The sequence below is a fragment of the Ammospiza caudacuta genome, chromosome 15, assembly GCF_027887145.1.
Source record: "Ammospiza caudacuta isolate bAmmCau1 chromosome 15, bAmmCau1.pri, whole genome shotgun sequence".
Taxonomy (NCBI): domain Eukaryota; kingdom Metazoa; phylum Chordata; class Aves; order Passeriformes; family Passerellidae; genus Ammospiza; species Ammospiza caudacuta.
Window position 1 is genome coordinate 18,839,709 of NC_080607.1, and position 20,452 is coordinate 18,860,160.

The window sequence follows — 20,452 nt, forward strand, 5'->3', positions numbered from 1 at the left end:
CAGGTTGGGTTTCCTGATCTCTGAGCAGCTGGGGGAACTTTTTTGGGAGGCCTTTATTTTTTCTTTGTTTGTTTTGGTGTAGAAATTCCATCGCTTAGGTCCACCATGCAGTATACTGAGATTGTGCCATGATGCTGCTTCCCTGTCCCAGATTTCCCACATTTTAATTGTTGTATTCCATACAGCCCTGCTGGGAGTTCAGAGGGTACTTCCAAGTACAAAGCACAGAAAATTTCTGTCAGCATAGATTGACTGTTATTGATGATCCACCTAATCTTTTATTGCATAGTTCAGGGCTTATGCTGACTTCATATTTAACATAAAGTAGTCTTTATTTACACTGTCAATGCCAGCTCACAGGAGTGATTGTTAGATGTACGAGATTGTAATCTGATCTTGTCTTGGAGTTGATGAGAGACTGGAGAGTTTTTCTGATGGGAAGAGAAAACTAAAAGGGAAAAAGAGAAGCTTTATTTTTAAAATTATAATAAGGTCCTGCTTTCTTTAAAAAATAAATTCTGTACTTACAGGCTCTGATACCTTCTGCAATTTTGATACTTTAATCTTGTGTCCCAGTTACATTTCCCTACAAAGAAGCATTTTCAACAGCAGTGTATACACTTGGATACTCCGTTTTCAGAAAATTAGGGACCAGCATGACCTCAAATTGCTTTTGCCCTCTCCTTGGTAAGTGAAGGATGCAGATAAACCAGTGCTGCCATGAAGGCACCTGATGTTCACAAGTGCAGAAATATTGTAGAAGTGCCCATGAATGCAGGGAAATACACTGAATACCTTTCTGCTGATGGGGCTGATCCTGAGGCAGAACTGTGAGTTCACAGATGCTGCCTCAGAGAGGGAGAATCTGAGCAGGGGAGCTTTGTACAACTGATCTCCATGGAGCACCCTCCATACCAACACTCCACACAAACACAGGAGCAAGGCTCAGGGCATGGCAACTCAGCTCATTTATAATAACAGGAGTATTTAAATAGCACTCGTGTAATAAAAAAATTTATTGCTTACCCTGAAATTGTGACAGCTATAGGATTTTATTTTGGGGTGGGTTTTTAGTTTATTTGTTTGTTGGAGTTTTTAAAATTTGATTTTATTGAGGGGGGGAACAAGAGTTGAGTTAGTAACGAGTTTTTCTGCTCTGTTTCTGCCTTTGCTTTCTTCTTTCCTGTCAGGACAACTAGCAGCAATTTTTTCTTCCTCACTCCTCTTCCAGGAACCTTTAATTGTTACTTTGATGCAATATTTACTTACCTGTCTGTGACAAAATGAATTGATTGTTTTTAAAGCTCATATATGAGATCTTTTCCAATAAAATATTTTAGTTTCCTGGGGTTGGGGAGTTTTCTTTAGTTTTGTACTTTTGTTTTGTCTGCCTTTATGGGAAAGGTTGTTTTCATGCCATGCTGCCTGTGAAAGAAACATCTGTTTCAGGTGTGTTATAAATCCAGTTATAAACTAGGTCCAGCAATAAACTCATGAGGTTTTCTTGAAAATACTTTCCTAGCAAGTCAAAAGCCGATACTGATACATTAATTTAAATTCTCTGAGGTTTCTAACTAAAATAATGAAAAACTTTTAAAGCTTTCTCTTCCCCTCCATGTAGTAATCCATTCGTGTCCAATGACTCTGAATTCCTCTGGAATTCCCCCTTATTTAAACAGGGCAGTTTGAGCCCAGCTGACACCTCACACTTGCACTCATGTGGGGTTTAATGATTTAATTCTCGTGTGGGGTTTAATGATTTAACTCCCCTGCCCGGAGAGCTCAGAGGAGCCACGCTGGTGCTGAGCTGTCCAGCTCCATGGGTGACACTTCAGGGGTTCTTTACACAGAAGAATTCGTGAACATTTCCTGCTTGGTTTTCCACTATTCACTGGGCATTCCTGGTCAAGAATTTTGGGGGGGGGGGAGGGCAAATCAAAGGAATAATTGTTGTAAAATTTGCTTTAAACTTCGTTCGGGAAGTTTGGGATTGGAATTTAAATTTTGTCATATTCTTAGATAAAAAGCTCTGCTTAAAAAGCCTTTTGGAATAAAGCCTTTGCTGTTATGCTTATCTGGAAAACATATTATGGCTACTTGCGAAGAAAGCTCTGCCCTCTGCCAGTGACTGTCACCCAGTAAATGTGACATAAGTGACACTTCTGTGCCAGCACTGAATAAGGAACCCTTGTACCTTTTGCCACAAAGGAACATTTTTACGTGAATGGTGATTGATAGAGCTCAGAATTACAGTGAAGCAGGCTTTGTAGACTCCCCAGTTTTATGAGCACCAGCTCCTGTTCTAGTGCCTGGTGTCCCCGCTGGAGTGGCCCGTGCTGTGCGGTGTCCCTGTCCCCCAGGTGTGCTGGGTGAGCACGGGGTGATATTTTGGCCTCCCTTTGTGAGTTTGGACTGCTGCCGTGCCTCACTGAGACAGTGAATGCATTTTGCCAATGATTCCTGCATATATAATGATAGCAAAAATAATGATAACTTTTATGAAGTAATGAGGCATTGTTTGTGGAGGCTGAATTGTTATCGGATGGCACAGGAGTCAGGCAGGAGCGCTCACAGAGCAGGAGCTGGCAGCGCCGCAGTGCTTGAGAAGAGCATCGGACGCTTGGGAAGGGAATCGCTGCGGCCTGGCCGTGTCCATGGCGCGGGGTCGCCGCTGTCGCGACTGTCGCGACCGTCGCCACCGTCCGCCCCGCGGTGCAGCGGCAGCCGCCGCCGCCAGAGGGCGCCGTGCCCGCGCTGTGCCCGTCACCGGGGCTGCTGCCGCCGGAGCGGCGTCCGTTAATTGCACCGTTAATTACACCGTTAATTACACCGTTAATTATTTACACCGTTAATTAATTACAGCAGCGGCCTTGGTGCACCAGACTGCCCAGGACATTTACCGCTTCCACAGCCTTACCTGTGTTTGTATTGGCTGTGTCACATTACTGTCACCGTGCTTTAAAATGTGACTCACAAAATCACAGAATGCTCGAGCTGCAAGGGACCTTAAAGCTCATCCCATTCCACCCCGTGCCACGGACAAATTCTGCTATCCCAGGCTGCTCCAAGCCCCATCCCAGCTGGCCCGGGACACTTCCAGGGATGGGACAGCGTTCCCAGGGATGGTGCACACTCGTTTGATTTCTTTGATTTGTCGGAGACTTCTTGTTGTAATCATATGATGAAGTTATCAACACTTTGGAAAAATGTAAAACAACTATAAGGAACAAGTTTTTTTAGAGAAATATGAAATTTTTACTGTAATTAGATGATCAGATTAATTTAGGCTTTTTTGTCTCAGTGTTTTATGTGTCCACACACAAACAAGCCAACATCCCTGTGAGACCCCAGAGAGAAAACAGTCAGATATATACACATTAGTGCAACACACTCGCCCCTGTTTATTAACCAGATAGTGCTGGGGCAGTGGTCTTAAGTAAAACTACAAAAGTACAAGCCAAGGAGACTTGAAAAGTAATTCCAATTTTCCATGCATGTCACATTTGGAAATACTGAATTCTGTGAGTTCAGCCACTGTCCCAGTTGTGTTGAGGTTTTAGAAGATGCTCTTTGCTTCTGTTGGCAGGTCTGTTAGCTTCCCTCCTGAGCTATAATACCAGGAACTAAAAACTCCAGTAGTGATAGATGCACAAAGAGGGAAAAATAATCATGTGCTTGGAGCTGGGATGTGTATTTACAGTTCCAGCTCACAATAACCCCCCCTCAGAGGCTCAGAGCAAATGCTCTGTGCAGGGATGGTTTGCTGGAACGTGCTCTGCAGTTTGTTGTGCTACAGCAATGAAAGCGCCTGGTCAATGTATCAGTGGGCTGAGAGAGAATCCACTTCTGTGCAGATCATTATGAAGATGTAAGTAACATTCTAAAATTAAAAAAAATACAAACTACAAAGGGGTGGGGTGGAGCCACAGGCAAATGTTGGCGTACATATTGCTTGCATTAGGAGCAGCAAGAATTATTGTCCCTGCAAGTCAGCCTGGTGCAAAGGATCACAGCAACGGGCCCAGCTACTGAGTTTTAGCTCTTGCTTTTATAAACAGAGCTCTGGTTTACAGCAGCCTTTCTAAAAGTCAGTTTAGTCTGGATCTTCTTGAGGAGGCTGGGCTGGTCTGCTGGTTGGCTGCCTGTAATCTGTCCATTTAGAAAACAAACAAAAGTAACTTTATTCAGGATTTAAACAATAAAGTTATGATTAATCTAGTTATGCCAGAACACTGGTGATGCTGAAGCACTGAATGTTTAATGTTGTTGAAGCCCCGGTGAATGCTTTGCTGTAAAATTATCTTTGTTTATTGTTGGCTTACAGTGATGGATGTTGAGTGGCTGAATTTGGGAAGGGGTTTTCTGAAGCACGCTGAGATCTCTGAGGAAACATACTGGCATTTTTTAATGTCCCTTTAGGTCTGAGACACATCAGAGTGTGTTTTATTTTCTCACTGTAAATATTATAATGGTGCCAGCAATGCCGTATTTACTGCTTTTCATATGCGTGAGAATACTAAACATATGTATTTCTAAAGGAAATTCCAGAAGAATGTGAAACTAGCTTGTAGCAATAATTTGTAGGTTTGTGTCCATTGTTTTCAGGAATATGTAAATTGTTACATTATAGAACTCACTTTGAACTCTGCTGCATAATTAGCTGCACTAAACATCAGTATTCAATTTGGGAAATCTGTAGCCAAGTGTTTTATTAGAATTTCGTGGAAAAGGAGAATGTGAACAAAACCATAGAGCAAATGATCTGAAATGCAGTTAAAAATAATGAAAACCAAGCACCAGCCACATAAACACACCAGATGAAGAAACAGCAAATGAAGATCATAAAAAGTAAACTGGAATAAAAACACATAAAGCCATTCCTCAGCTGAAGTAAACGGGGACATCTGCACCAGGAGTGAGGGAACCGTAGTCCTTGGTGTTTGCTGAGGGGCTGCTCTGTGGATTTTGTTCAGAGGCTCATGGTTGGGAGGAAATGACATTAACAGCAATGGCTCTTTGGGCAACTGGTTGCACAGGGCTCCTGCAGAGATTTGGTGTTGTGACAAATGTCCTCCCACAAATCCAGCTGATTTCAGCTTGTCCCAGTGTGCTCTGCCCTGCTGTGGGGCCAGCGCTGGGGAAAGGGCCCTGCTGCAGTGCCAGCAGTGTTCCAGCACTGTCCTGAGCTGCAGGACAGCCCCGCAGTGCCTGTGTGCCCCAGCCCCAGCAGTGCCCACGGGCACCAGCCCCAGCAGTGCCTGTGTGCCTCGGCAGCCTGGAACACCCCACGGGCACCAGGACAGTGGCATTTGCTGGGCAGGGTTCTCCAGGACAGCTGCAGTGGCATTTGCTGGGCAGGGTTCTCCAGGCACTCAGTGGGTGTGACCACAACCCCCCAAATGCCAGGAAAATCAAGCCCAGAGTTCATAGAGTTACAATGACTGTACTGTCAGGTACTCACCTGTTCAGAGCCATGGATTGCATCTCCTTGCTTTGCCCCAGCTGTGACACCCGTGGTGTTCCATCACTGCCCTTTGCAGGGCTCCAAGCCCCAAGCATTTTGAAGACCTGGTGTGAAACCCACTTTTGCTTGCATGTCAGCACAGTTCTTTCTGACACAAATAAAACCCAGGGTGCTCGAATCGTTGGCTCAGACAATTCCATCTGGTTTTGCTCTCACTTTCATGTGTGCCAGTTCCCTCATGCCTCTCCTCACAAGCATGTTCAGCTGTCCAAGAGATCTTCCTCTGCCCCCTTCCAGACTTTCCTTTAAACATGTGCACAGGAAAATACAAATCCTGACCAACTGCATAAAGAACTGGGAAGGGAAGCAGTAACCCTGCCCTGAGAGGCTCTGCTATGGGATCTCTGATCAGCTGGAGCTTTGGGAGCTTCACTTTGTGTTTCAGCCTCCTGCAGTGGGGTGAGTTTCAGGATGTGTGTGCTGGATGGTGCAAAGGGAAGAAAACACCATTACTAATGAAGTTATGGTAAGGGCATGGCCAAATTCCGTGCACTCAGCTCATTTTGGGGAGTGTCTGGCTGCCTGTGCTGTCCGTCAGTCAGCACGGGGAAGTGCTGCTAGGAACCAGGGGAAAATGGAAAATGGATGAGGCACAGAGGCAGCCAAGGAGCTGTGCCCAGGCAGGGACAGGTTTGTGTGGGGTGTTTGCTAAAGGCCTGGCCAGGCATTGTTCAGGGGAGAGGCGTGAGTCTCTTGGGGTGAGACGAGGAGCAGGGAGATCCCAGGCTGCTTCCACATGGCAGCTTCACCTCCTCATGCTAGGACTGCCCGGAAGGGGTCTCGAGGGCCGGCAGAGGGGAGATCGTGCCCGAGGAGCAGCACCTGAGCAGGAGGAGGTCAGCAGTGGGTGCAGCAGGAAGGACTCGAGCAGGATTGCTCAGCAGAGAATCAAAGGGAGCAAATGACATCTCCCAGAACAGCAAAGCTGTGGAAGGGCGGGATGGGGAAGGCAGGAGGCAATGAGAGAAAGATTAAGAAGATGATGATGATGATGGTGATGATGATGATGATGATGATGATGATGAGCGTTGTATGACCGAGGGCTGGAAGAGGAGGGAACCTTTAGAGGACGGTGAGGAGGCAGTGTGGGGTGAGGCAGAGGAGGAGGGAGCAATGGCAGAAGAAGGTGGGACAGGCGGGATCCGGACACGGCAGAAGCGGCCCGAGCAGAGGGGGTGAGAGCTGGGGCAGGGGAGCGGGGGCGTCACCGGGCCGCAGGGAGGGTGTCCGGCCGGGGGCAGGGGGTGTCACCGGGCCGCGGGGAGGGTGTCCGGTCCGGGCTGGGGAGCGGGGGCGTTACCGGGCCGCGGGGAGCGGGGGTGTCACCGGGCTGCAGGGAGGGTGTCCGGCCGGGGGCAGGGGGTGTCACCGGGCCGCGGGGAGCGGGGGCGTCACCGGGCCGCGGGGAGGGTGTCCGGCCGGGGGCAGGGGGTGTCACCGGGCCGCGGGGAGGGTGTCCCGCTGGGGAACGGGAGCGGGGGCGTCACCGGGCCGCAGGGAGGGTCCCGGTCCGGCTGCCCTGCGGCAGCCGCAGCTCCATGAGCGAGAGGGCGCCCGGGATGCTCCCAATGAGCAGCAGAGGGTCCGGGCCGTGACCGCCGGCTCGGCATGAGCCGGAGCCGCGGGCGCGTTCCCAGCCCCCCTGCCAGCGCCAGGGGGGTCGGAGGGGGAGCGAGGGAGGGACGGAGGGAGGGAGGGAGGGGAGCGAAGGGAAGCAGCGAGCGGCGCGGAGCGCTCGGCGTCCAGCGGCAAGCGAGCGCTCCGGAGCCGCGGCTTCCTGGAAGCGCAGCCCGGCTGGGCGGCGATAAGCGGCGATAAGCGGCGATAAGGGCGGCTGTCCGGGCCCTCCGCACCGGCTGCGACAGCCGCGACAGCCGCGACAGCCGCGACAGCCGCCACGGCAGCGGAGCCGAGCCGCGCTGCGCGCCCGCCGCCCCAGCGCAGGGGGCACACAGGTAGGGCACAGCTGGGCACAGCTGGGCACGGAGAGGGCGCGGGGCACCCGCACTGCCCGCAGGAGAGAGTGCGGTGCCGGCAGGGGACACCGGCTGGGGGGGACACGGACACCGGAGCCGGGATGGGTCACCTGCGGGGACACGGTCACCTGCGGGGACACGGTCACCTGCGGGGACACGGTCACCTCTGGGGGGATGCGGTCACCTGGGCTGTCCGTGGGCAAGCCTCAGAGGATGCCCGGGTTCCTGCAGAGCTGCCGCCGCGCAGAGAGGCTCGGTAGTTTTTTATCCGGGTGAAGGAACTCGCGGCAGGACAGCACCTGGCTGGGGCAGGTGGGACTCTGCGAGGAGCAGGATGAGGTTCATGCCATCCCATAGAGCTTGCCTTTTGGAGGTGTTGTTGCATGAGCTGGGTATATTTTCTGGCTGTATTTTAGTTAACTTTCTTTGTCTGTGCAACGACTTACATTTTATTTGCCTTCTTTTTTTTTTTTTTTTTTTTTATTGCTTATTCGTGTAAATACAAGTTGAGGTTTTGGGTCACAGCCCAGTTGCATTTTGATTCAGACAGAGTTTAATTTCCCCTGTTAAAAAGTGTTTTAAATAAGTTGGGCCATATGGAGTAGAGTTGTTAATCAACCAAAGAAACTTGAAGGAATTTGAAAAATAAGGTTTATGTTTCTGGAGCCATTTCTTGAGTATTGAACCAACACCAGTACTCAAACTCCTGATTCAGTCATTTCCTTTGCTGGGATCAAGAGTTAATCTGTCCTTACCTGTGTTTTCACAGCTGCAAAATGGGAGCTACACCTATTGATGAGGTGCTTTACTTTTATTTTTTGAGAGCCCTTAATTAAAACCAATAAAAGCAGAGGAAGATCATTTGCAAGAGTCGTAAACAGTGCAATATATGTCTGAGGGAATATTGCATGTTGGATGGAGAGGCTCAGCAAAGATGCTGTGGCTGAAGGAGTGCAGTGAGGAGCTCCTCCCTGTTTATTCCTGTGTCACTCAGTTCATCCCTTCCCTGCTGCTGCTCTGGCTCCTGCACAGTGACTGACACAAGCACCACGTGTAGCACACAGGAAAAGCTGCACAAACCCTGCCAGAATGGGCTGGAGCTGTCGTGGAGGGGCAGCCCAGCCCCTTTGTGCCCCAGGTCTGGAGAGAAACGTGTGAGATGAACACGTGTGACTGGTGTGCACATTAACCTGGCAGCATTCCCTTCAGTCAGAGCCTGGATCCCTCTGGGGCAGTGGAAGGGCTCCCCTGAGCTGGCAGGGCTCATCCTGGGCCAGGGCTCTGTGCTGGAGGAGCTGCAGGGTGCTCTGGCTGCGGGGAGGGAGCCCAGGATGGAGCTGTGTAATGGATTCCCCAAGGGACAGGGGAAGATGGGATGGTTTCCTTCTGCCAGGACAAGGAGCAGCTGCACAGCTGCTCCCCAGCCCTGGGTTCCTGTGGAGCAATCAGGCAGCGAGCTGGGATCCTGTAGCACACATCCACCAGTGCCACTTTATTCCCTTCCAAGCTAATTGATTCCTGCACAAATGCTCCTTTGCAATGTCTCATGAAGAGTCCGAGAGATGGACCAGAGCCACTCTGGAGAGGGAAACCAGGCTCAGTCTGAGGGGAGGGGAAAGTTGTGATCCTCATGTGTCCCTCAGGGGTCTGAGGAGTGACAATGTGGGGTCACAGAGCACCAGGACAAGGCAGAGGTTTGGGTGCAGAAAGTTATCCAAGATAAGGGAAGGGAGGGGGAACTGTCCCTGAAGGGTTATTAATCTGTTCCATTTGGATGAAATAAATAGAAAGACTGGAATAGAAGGAGATCATTTGTGTAAAATAGTAGGTTTAATATTATTTGAATCTGCACACTTGATCTTAGCCAAAAGGCTGAGGGAGCAGACTGAATTATCCAGGCTGTTGCTGGCCAGCACTGGGTTTTGGGAGGTGATTGCTGGTGACAATCCAGAATTATGGACAGCCAGTTGTGCAGAGGACATCAGCCAGCCTTTACTGGCTACAGGTGCTCGGGGCCTGGCTGCAGTTCCAGCCCTGGATGCTGCCTGCAGAAGCACAACAGGGACACACATATTTGTGAAATACCAGGTCTTATCCACTTTTTTCAACTTTTCCATTTCTGCTGCCAGTTTATTCTCCCTGAGGACAGACTGCTTTAAACCAGTATGTCTTCAAAGACAGAATGCCTGAAAACTATCATTTTTATTCAGTTCAACTTTTCAGGGCAAAAACTTGGTTTTCAGACAGACAAGGCATTTAATCACCACTAATTGAGAAGATCAGAACACTGAGATGATCTTGTCATTAATACAGAAATACCCTAAGTGTAGTTAGCAAACAATTTATATGTAACTGCTCTAGATGTGAATTTAGCTGTTTCAAATTAAATAATAAAAACTATTTTATGGAGAACATATGCAACTATTATTGGGACAGTAACCGTGTCAGTGACATTTTATTGCTCATGTTCTTTCCGTGAATCCATTCCTGATCTGCTTGATGAAGTAGCAAAAATCCCCTTCCCTTATTTCCATAATGTCAAGTCTATTGGTCCTCAAGAGCTTGAAGAGCTCAGGGCTGCATGTTTTGGGAAGAGTTTTTTCAGTGGAAGGGGGCTCAGGCACTGGAACTGCCCAGGGAGGGTTGCAGTGCCCATCCCTGGAGGTGTCCCAGGAATTCCTGGGGGTGGCACTGAGTGCTCTGGCTGGGGACAGGGCGCAGCTTGGATTTGGTGTTCTGGGAGGGATTTCCAATTTTAGTGATTCTGTGATTCTGTGAGGAGTAGCTGCTCATCCTGGGGCAGCTGAGTTTTACAGACGCTTGAGGGGTTTTGGGCGCTGACAGGTCAGGTGTGAATGGTGGTGATGATCCAGCAGTGTTTGTGCAGGGCTGGAGATAAGAGATCAACATCAGCCTTGCTCCATTGCATAGGGAGAGTTATGTTTATGATTAGGGAATGAACCTTTTCCTCTCAGCTGGATAATTGATTTATTCACACAGCAGGAACAGCAGCAGCAAAGCACTCATCATTTTATTTAAAAAAAAACCTGGCTTGTAGACTGTATTTACCATGAGAGCTTCCTCTGACCATTGTTGAAATGCTTTAAGACTTGCAGTTTGGAGCTGTGCATAAACCTCCATGCTGCTGCTCTGTGTGCAGGGGAGGCAGGAGGGGTGGCTGGGTACGTGTGCTCACAGAGCCCTGTGCTCACAGACCCCTGTGCTCACAGACCCCTGTGCTCACAGACCCCTCTGCTCACAGACCCCTGTGCTCACAGAGCCCTGTGCTCACAGACCCCTCTGCTCACAGACCCCTGTGCTCACAGAGCCCTGTGCTCACAGACCCCTCTGCTCACAGACCCCTGTGCTCACAGACCCTCTGCTCACAGACCCCTGTGCTCACAGACCCCTCTGCTCACAGACCCCTCTGCTCACAGACCCCTCTCTGCTCACAGACCCTCTGCTCACAGACCCCTCTGCTCACAGACCCCTGTGCTCACAGACCCTCTGCTCACAGACCCCTCTGCTCACAGACCCCTGTCTGCTCACATCCTGCAGGCAGAACAACAACATCACTTTCTTCTTGCAGTGGAGTTCATGTTCTGGCCCAGAACTGCAGCACCAGATGTGTTGCCACAGAAACAATTTAAAGGGAGAAGGAATTGTGAGCAAATTGTCTTTCTTGTGGAAAATGTTTGAGAGCCTCTCCTTGGTTTCCCTGTTTCTATCTGTGTGTGTGTGCACAGCAGAGAATAAGGGACAATTTTGCTTTTGTTTCCTACATCTGCTATTGGTTTAAAATTCTCTATACAGGGTTGAAAATTGAAAAATATTCTATTGTGGGCATGACTTACGTACCTCAGAGGCAGTTTTTATTAAATCCTGATTCATTTTTAGAAACTTTTTTCCTTTAAAAATGTGCTGTTTGCTAGCTGATTTACTTACCTTGACTTGCAACATGCTTTGGAAAATATTTCCAGTCACAGTTGTTTATGTGAAAGTAAGAAAACATTTGACTTTATAGTTGTCCCAGATTTGGATGCTGAGAATTAGGATCACATTCTCCTTACTACAACTGACATGCTGATGAAAAGAGGGAATGTTTACAGGAAATATTTTGATTTAATCTTGCCTAGGAAGCCTTAAAGTAGCCAAAGGCCTTGATTTTAGCTAGCATTTCTTTTTCTCAAACCAGCAGATGCTCTATTCAACACACTCTTTTCTCAGCTGTTATGAAAATATTTCTCTGAACAAAATGCAGTGTGAATTACCTTAACATGTCCTTTTGCCATTCCTGACCAGAGCATAGCACCCTTATCCTGCAGGTTTGCATTCTGTTTGGGGACAGTAATGAGAGGAACATCCAGGAGGGTCCCAGCCCTGGCAACATTTCCAAAAGCCACAATGCAGACATCAAGAGCTTGTTTCCACAGCTCTTTGTGCTTCATGCATTTGGGAGGTCTTTGTCCCTGCACAATGTGAAATACTGCTGGTGTGGAGCTGAAAGAGCCGTAACTGGTTTATCTCACCCACAGCCAAGGTGGAGTTTGGCTCTCTTTGGAGTGATGGAAAGATTTGCTATATGCAGTTGTGTGCATGGTGCTGCCCTTGATTTGGAGGGAATGGACACAGAGGGCTGTCCTGAGAAACCTCCTGTCCTTATTTCTGTGTTTAGTATTCCCCTCTGGAAGAGTTATGATTATTAAATCTATTTTCTTATAGCCAGACTTTCAAATGCCCCTGAGTCTGGACATGCACAATTTATTCCCATTTTTACTCATTCTTGTACAAACCTGGGATCTTCACTTTTCCTTTGATGAAAATTCTTTGTAACAGAGATATATCCAGGTATCCCTGAATCAGGAGCAGTTTCTTATGCTTTAGAAGGCAGTTTAGCCTTATTCCAAGTGCCCTGGATTGCAGTCTGGAGCTCTGGAGCTAGGCTGCGTGCCATGTCCCACACTGGAGCCCTGGCAGCCCCACGGGCATCACATCACCCAACAAGATCTGCCAGACCGATAAGGAGCTCATTTCTGCGCTGCATTCCTTGTGCAGGCACAGCTCCAGCCCTGGGTGTGGGAGGAATGCAGAGCTGGGCCTGCAGCTGGTGTCTGCCCAGGTTAGAAATGAGTTTGCAGAGGGAAATGTGGCTCTGCAGCCCTGCTTGCCTGGGACACCTCAGCTATTTGCATCCAGTTTCTGCTCTTTGGGGTGGAACCTGCCCTGTGTTTACAGGCTGATCCAAAGGTGCCCTTAATTAGTTCCCATCTCTGCTGTTTGATCCCATGAGAAGGCAGCTTGCTGTTCCCTTAGGCAGTGGAGCTTTCCCAGACAGGCATTGTAAACTGGAAATATAGGTACTTGTAATTTTCTTAAAAACCTCCTTTGGGCCTGAAATGTCTTGTGCTTGGTTTCAATCCAGTATTGACTAAGACTGGAAAGTGTGAATAATGTCAGTTCAGCTGTTTTTGAGCTATTCAAATAAATTTAAAACTATGTACTTTCCACTTACACTGTTCCATAATTCTCTGCACTTACATAACCTCTGTTTTATTATTGAAATGGCTACAGACTTGAAGAGGGAAATATAATTTTCCAATACTGGGCCTGAACAGATAAACAGGGAGGCAATTCCAAGGCCTCAGTGTGCTTTAAAATCTGAATGTTTCTGCTTTAATGTTGGTGTGAATAGGTTTGTACTTTTAGTGGTGCAGAACGAACACCACCTCCATAACCTCCCCTTTCCCTGGGCACTGGATTTCTGAGATGTTTCCATTATGTAACTGAAATTTCACAGACAGAGTTTAGAAGATTTCTCCAGATTGCAGGGAAGGATTTTGTTTGCTGAGCTCTGCAAAGTTAAAACAGCAGGCTGGGGTTTTCCAAAGGGATATTCCCCATGCAGCCCAGGGCATGTGGCTGAGACTTGGTCTGCACAGAAAGTTCAGGGCCTTTGCTGGAGTTTTGAAGGCAATTGTTTTATAACAGTTAGTGACCTGGTTTTTTGGAATGGCAGAGAAGAGAGGAGCATTTTCATCGGGTGGATCATGTGTGGAAATGCCTGGGTTTGAGTCCTGCAGTAACACACAGTGTTAGCAAGTTTGTTGTAAATGTAACTGCGCATTTCTTAGGGCTGTTAGCGCAGCACCAAATGCCCAGATGGATGGAGAGGCGTCCCTGTTGTGTGAAATGGAGCCCCAGACACTGCCCTGGAAGGTGAGGCCCTGTGCAGAGCCCTGACACACAGAAATGTTCCTTCAGCCAGCACTGGCACAATAGAGCTGCCCTTTGTGTAACTCTGCTGAGGTCACTGGAGCTCCTTCCTAATTCCCCTGGGCCCACTTGTGCCTCTCCCTTTTTATGAAGGGTTCACATGCCAATGTGTTGTGCAACAACATAATTTGTTAACAAATAAAGAAGAATTTAAATAACCTTAGAAAATGAGTTGGGGCGTCCCGGCTGCCTGCAAACAAACAGAAGAAGTGCAAAACATTTAAGCAGCAATGCAAAGTATCTCAAAATTGCTTGAGCTCTGGTTCTTCAAGAAAAAAAGCACAATTGTAAGGAGAACATGCTCTGCAGGAGAAGGCTCTGGATGAGAAAACACACTGCATCTTCTGGTAAGGTCTCCACTGCAGACATGATTTCTGTGCTGTGTTCCCCAGAGCTGTGGTGATTCACACATGATGAATCTTTTCCCTCTGTGTGTGTGTATGAATTTGACTACTTTTAGTTTCACTTAAAGCAATAAGTGAGGATACTTTGACCTGTAATTGTCAAATGATGTTTACAGTACAGTAAAACTGTATCTTTCTGTAAAATATCTGTCCTGAGGAAGCCAAGTCACACAGAGCAGAACTCTAGTTTGTGTCAGGACAGGGAGAGCACTGCCTGCCCTGCAGCTGTAATGGGGTCGGGCTGGATTCAGCCCTGGTTCTGCATTAGTGCATTGCTGGCATCTCCTGTCAGTGTGTTCTCTACCTCAATGGCCATTTCTGAATTTGGAACAGAACCCAAGGGTGCCAGCAGGATCCCTGCCCCGGGCACTGCCCTCGGCTCTGCAGAGCATCTCCAGTGGGCTTCAGGAGATCCCTGGCCCACAGATGCTGAGTGAACCATCCAAGGTCTAAGAAAAACTCCTTGTGATGCTGAAGAATAGGAAACACTAAGCAGATGTGTCGTTGCAGTGAAAGCCCTGGGTCCTCAGGGAACAAACAATTGGGTTCACAGTCTTTGAAGAAGTCTGAAACAGAGCTGAGTGATTTTTTGTGCATGAAGCTGAAATGCATTTTCATGAGTGACTCTTGCCGTGTTTGTTGATGGTATCCATAACATTTCAAGGGACCTTAAACTGCATTAGCTTTTGGCCTGAATGTTGAAGTGGTTTGATCTTGGCTGATCCTGCTGAGCAGCTCCTGCTTAGCACTTCCAGTTGTGTGTGCCCTTTTCTTCCAGGAGCAGCTCTGTGTGCCTGGGCTGGGTGTTCTGGGGGCCCTGACATTTCCAGGAATTTGTTATCTCTGGCAGAGGCCTCCCCACTGTCACCCATTGATAAGTGGGAGGGTAAACATGTTCTGATGAGACAGCGTCCCTTCAGAGGCGGAGCACCAGCCTGATCCACTGCACACTGCTCCTCCAGAGAAATGTTCTTCTGCCACTCACTGGTGCTTAAAATTGTCTTTACTGTATGATTCTTGTTATGACTTACCTGCTCTTGCTCCCTTTCAGTGCTGAGGGATTTTTGTTGTTTGCAAATTCCAGTCACGTTGAAGCCATCAATTCCTAGTCCTGCTGGAAACGCCCCTGAAATGAGAGTGGCAGCTCTTTAACTTCTGACGAGCCTGAGAAGGGAGTTCTCCCATTTTCCATGTGCTGGAACACCTGAATTAAACACAGTGGCACAAGGGCTGGGGCAGGGTGTGGGGAGGCCAGGGAAGGTCTCAGCCAGGTTGAGGCACAGCCGCCCTGCTTTGGAGATGGGCTGTCAGAGGGCTTTGGGAGCCCTCCCAGCAGGAAAACAGCTGCTTTAGAAAAGCCCCATGGAACTGCCCCTGCTGGGATGTCTCAGGCTGGAGGAGCTCTCAGGGGCACTGCAGCAAGCCCTGGAGGTCTGGGTTTTTAGGGTTTTTTAGGGTTCTTTAGGGTTTCCTGGGCAAACGATGCCCAGAAGTCAGTACACAAGTTTGCCCCCTCTGATTTTATGACTTTCCAGAGAGTGCTGCTGTGATTCTGTTTAGGCTTGAAACAATCCAAAGCTTTCTTCTAGGCAGGGCCAGACTGACTAAACTTGAATATCTGGTTTAAAAGTAAATGTAGTCCAGTTTAGACTGCATTTTCCTCAGCTGCCTTCTGCACCATTTGTATCCTAATGCACATCAGCCTTTCAGCTGTTTCCAAAGCCATCTCCTTTTGAATGTTTAATATCTAAGAACCAATTAGTTCCATTTTGTTTTCCTTGGATAGTTTGCAATTAAACATTCTTTCAAGTGGGCTTTATTTAGCTAATTCCATCACAAAAATAAGCTCCAAGGGAATGAAGAGAAGTTCAAGCTAGCCAATATTTATTTTTATTATTAATAATTTATATTATGGGAGTTCCCAGGGGAACCAGGGCCCCACTAAACCCAGTTTCCTCTGCATGTAATGACTGTGTCTCACAAGACTTTATTCAGCAGAAGATTCCTTCAGTGCAAGGGACCTGCTCCACACTGCAGGGAAAGGACTGGTGGAGAGCACATGAAAACAAATCAGGAATCATTGCTTTAAAGGAGCTTAGGCTTGGCACCAGAGGGAGAATCTGATGCAGCTTTTCTAAAAAAGAAAAAAAGCCACACTTATGCATTTTTCCAGCCTGAGTGCCAAGCCATGACCTCCAAGGTCTCGTTGATCATCTCTGAAGTGATGGCAATGCTCCCAGTGTTTCTGAGGGCAGAGAAGGGATGGCCCTAAAACCTTATCTCTCTCTGAGCCAGCAGCAGGGGACTGGATATTTCAAACACACACTGGTGGGCAAAGTTAGTTTACAAATGCTCTTGTTCAGTCGGATTTCTAGCAGAAGTTATGGCTTTCACAGTGTCTGATCCTCAAGAATTGGTGTGCTTTAGGTTTTACAGAAGTCTTGGGAGGAGCAGTTTGGGGACCCTTTGGAGCTGCTGAATGCAAAGGGGAGCAGAGCCAGCCCTGGGGTCTGTGCTGGATCCAGCAGGGTCAGAGCAGCTCCAATCCAGCCCTGGGGTCTGTGCTGGATCCAGCAGGGTCAGAGCAGCTCCAATCCAGCCCTGGGGTCTGTGCTGGGCTCAGCAGGGTCAGAGCAGCTCCAATCCAGCCCTGGGGTCTGTGCTGGATCCAGCAGGGTCAGAGCAGCTCCAATCCATCCCTGGGGTCTGTGCTGGATCCAGCAGGGTCAGAGCAGCTCCAATCCAGCCCTGGGGTCTGTGCTGGGCTCAGCAGGGTCAGAGCAGCTCCAATCCAGCCCTGGGGTCTGTGCTGGATCCAGCAGGGTCAGAGCAGCTCCAATCCAGCCCTGGGGTCTGTGCTGGGCTCAGCAGGGTCAGAGCAGCTCCAATCCAGCCCTGGGGTCTGTGCTGGATCCAGCAGGGTCAGAGCAGCTCCAATCCAGCCCTGGGGTCTGTGCTGGATCCAGCAGGGTCAGAGCAGCTCCAATCCATCCCTGGGGTCTGTGCTGGATCCAGCAGGGTCAGAGCAGCTCCATCCCTGGGGATCCCACTCCACCTGGGGTCTTGCATGGGCTAAGGGGTGTGGAAATGGTTTTGGGCTGAGCAGGGCTGTGTGTGCAAGTGCAGCACTGCAGATTTTCCTCCTGGAATTCCCATCCTCCTCCCTTTCCCATCTGTTGAACCATCAGCTTTGCAGCACTCTTTCCATAACTCCACGGGCAGGACCCAGACAGTTTTCCTGACCATCCTCTGTCCTCATTAGCTCAGTTTAAGGGGGTGAACATCTGGTTCCAAGCACAGCACTGTGGTTAGCATGGGGGCTTTTTCTCTCCACAGAAAAACCACCAAATCTGGCCATTTCAGATTTTATAGGCGCTAGAGCTGGGCTGTGCAAAGTTCACCTCATTAAAAACAAGCCCAAACCAAATAAAAGCAGAGAGCAACGGTGTAAGAAATGTGGGCCATGAATGTCAGAGCGTGTGCATTAGGAACTGGTAAGAAGTGAAGGGAAAATACAGATATACCCACATCCATTCAGACTCTTGCGTTTTCCCACAAGTAAATATTTGGCTTCAAAGCATAAACCTTTTGTCCCTTCTATTTATCTCTTCTACGAAATTTTATATACTATTCCTCTGTTTCCAGTGTTCTTTGGGATGCTGATCCTAACTTAGCAACTTCTTTATTTCTGTGGCACAAGACGATCTTGGTAACATTTATGGGAATAAACCATGTTGGCCACAGGAACGGGCTGGGCGGTTCAGTTCCTGTAAAGGGACAGTGCTCCTGGTCAGACAGGTGAATGACACCGGGCTTGGCCCACTTCAGAAGCACCAGATGCTGTGATGCACAGCTCTGGGTTTTGAGCACTCCCTGCAGCTTTCCTGAGCCCCACACTGGGGCTCCCTGCCAGCTGGGACCCCCAGAACCCCATTTCCACGAGGAAGAGGGCACTGCCCATGGGTGAGCCGTGCTGAGCTGCCCCAGGGCTCCCTGGCAGCTGCTGCTGGAGGCACCCAGGGGCCACCGTGCCTTGGAAAACCATTGCCAGGTCAGTAACTGGGGCAGGCCAAGTCCTGCTGCTGCATTCTGCTGGGAATCTGGGATAAATGGCTGATTAATTCCTCTGGGTGTGCACACTGAGAGCAGAACCTGGAGCTGAGGGCTGGGATGGAAAGTGATTGCAAACACAGGAACATTTGGGGTGCAGCCCTGAAAAGCTGCTCGCCCTGCGCTTGAAATTGGAGTCCTGTGTTCAAAGAGCCCCCAGAATGGGGCCATGGACCTGACCTCCAGCATGGGACGAGCTGTCTGAGAGCTCTGCCTGTGATATTGAAATTCATTGCTGGGCTCCAGAGTGCCATTTCCAGCAGCTGGCAGGGAGCTCTGGGAGGGCCTGATGAGCAAAGCAATAACTTGGATCAAAGCTCTTTATCTGATCTCTTTCAATGGCTCAAGTATGGCTAGGAGGAAAGTATTTAAACAAGTATTTAAATGTATATTCAAGAGCTGGATCTGCATAGGTGAAATTTGCAGAAGTACCAAAACTAGTTACACAGTGAAGTCCTGTCTTTCTAAACAATGCAAGCTCTGGGTGTAATTCTTATTAAAAATCAGTTGAACAGGCTCTCAAGAGCCTGAAGTGCCCATGAGAGTGGGGATTGTGTTCCTGAATCATTTGATATTTTCCAAACAGGACGTGACAGATGTAAGTTTGGTGCAGACTAAAGGGCCCAACTCATGATCTGAGTTAAACAGGCTCAGGTCAAGAAGTTCTGTGGAACATGAGCAGCTACACAGGGGAACAAAAGCTTCCATCTGGGGCAAAACTGGTCTGTAATTGCTCATATTGCTCAGTCTTAACCCAGCAGGGATCCTGCTGAATGGGTGGAAGCTGCTGGCTCCCTCCTGTCCCAAGGGTGCTGTGTGTCTCCCCAGTTCAAATGACTTTGCTTCTTTTGAAGGATAACTTCTTCTTAGCTCTGCCCATAGCGGTATAAATAGAATGTTTGTCCAACAGCTGAACAAAACCACTTGAAGTGTAAGGGGTCTGAGTGATAAATGTGGAATGTTTATGCAGCACAGCAGACATTGCTCCCGAGGTCAGTGGTTCTGCTGAGGAATGCTGGGGAGCAGGGGCTGAACTCTGGGTGTGTTTTCCAGGGGATTCAGCCCAGGGGTCACTGGGTGCTGCTCCATCACACCCCGGGGCTGCTCAGCCCCTCTCACCTCCCACCCCTGCTCTGGGTGCCCCACGTGCCCGGCAGTGCCACGTCCAAGGCAGGACTGGAACCACAGAACCCTCAGGGGTCAGGCCTGGAGCACCCCGAGGCTCTCACAGGGTTCTGTTCCAGGGTGGAAATCTGATTTTCCCTTTATCAGAATCACAAAAGAGAAATGCCATTGTCAGCTGTGATAGCACCCAGGAGGGGCAGGTAAATCCTCTGTCCCTGTGGTTTGAAACAAGCAAGACGGGAAATAACTGTGATTACATCAATGTGATGCAGGCAAACACAGCCCAGCCTGCAAAGCCAGTCTCAGAGCTAAAGCTTTTGGTGTAATCATGCTGGGGCTGTGTTTTCACCCACTGCAGTGTGTTCCTTCCAGCTAAACCCTGATCCTGATGCACTTCCAGCAGCAAAGCTGTTCTTCTGTTAGGATTTATAACAAATTCAGGGGAGCAGAATGGGAACCTAGCAGCCTTGAGTGGCTTTTTTTGAAACAGCTGAGGATTATTTGGAATCACAGCCCATCCCTGGAGTCAGGGAAGGTCTCTGAAGGCCCTCAATGTCCATGCACTCAATCTCTGCTGGTTTTGGCTCTGGGCAGTCCAAGCTGGGTTCCAGCAGAGGTGGTGCAGAACCAGCACAGCCCAGTGTCCCCTTTGTGTGGCTGCCATGGAGTGAATTTCATAAAACCATGATGTAAAAGGCATCAATTCCAGTGGCAGCTCTGCAACAAACCCATGTGCTCTGCTGTGCTCTCCTGATGGGCACCAATGTGAGCCCAGATTGCAGCAGGAAGGCTCCAGCCCCTCCAATAAACTGTTGGGCTTCCCACATTCTGAATTAACCATCACGTTGTGATAGTACAGAATGAAATCAACTCTGTTTGCTTCCCACAGCTCAAAGATAAAATTGCTCTCTTGTCCTTCCAAGCAAAGCGAGTGCAATATTTACAAATGAAATTACGCACAAAAATAACAGGGGCCTAAAGGCAGGAGGAGAAGGTTTGAGCAGGCAGTGGGAGGCAAATTGTCACAATTTGTCCTGTGT

At 48.8% G+C, this 20,452-nt stretch overlaps 1 protein-coding gene across 3 annotated transcripts in view; it reads left to right on the forward strand.

Moving 5' to 3' along the window:
- The first annotated feature begins 7,384 nt into the window (after nucleotides 1-7,384).
- The window catches only part of RIPOR3 (RIPOR family member 3), a 40,453-nt gene continuing 27,385 nt past the window's right edge, over nucleotides 7,385-20,452 (forward strand). The window contains exon 1 of one of the 3 annotated variants that reach the window (XM_058814675.1): nucleotides 7,385-7,479. The gene's annotated coding sequence lies outside the window, so the exon portion shown is untranslated. Of the gene's footprint in view, nucleotides 7,480-14,062; nucleotides 14,121-20,452 lie in introns of those variants that run through there. The other 2 variants (XR_009275373.1, XM_058814674.1) reach the window with 2 other exon arrangements.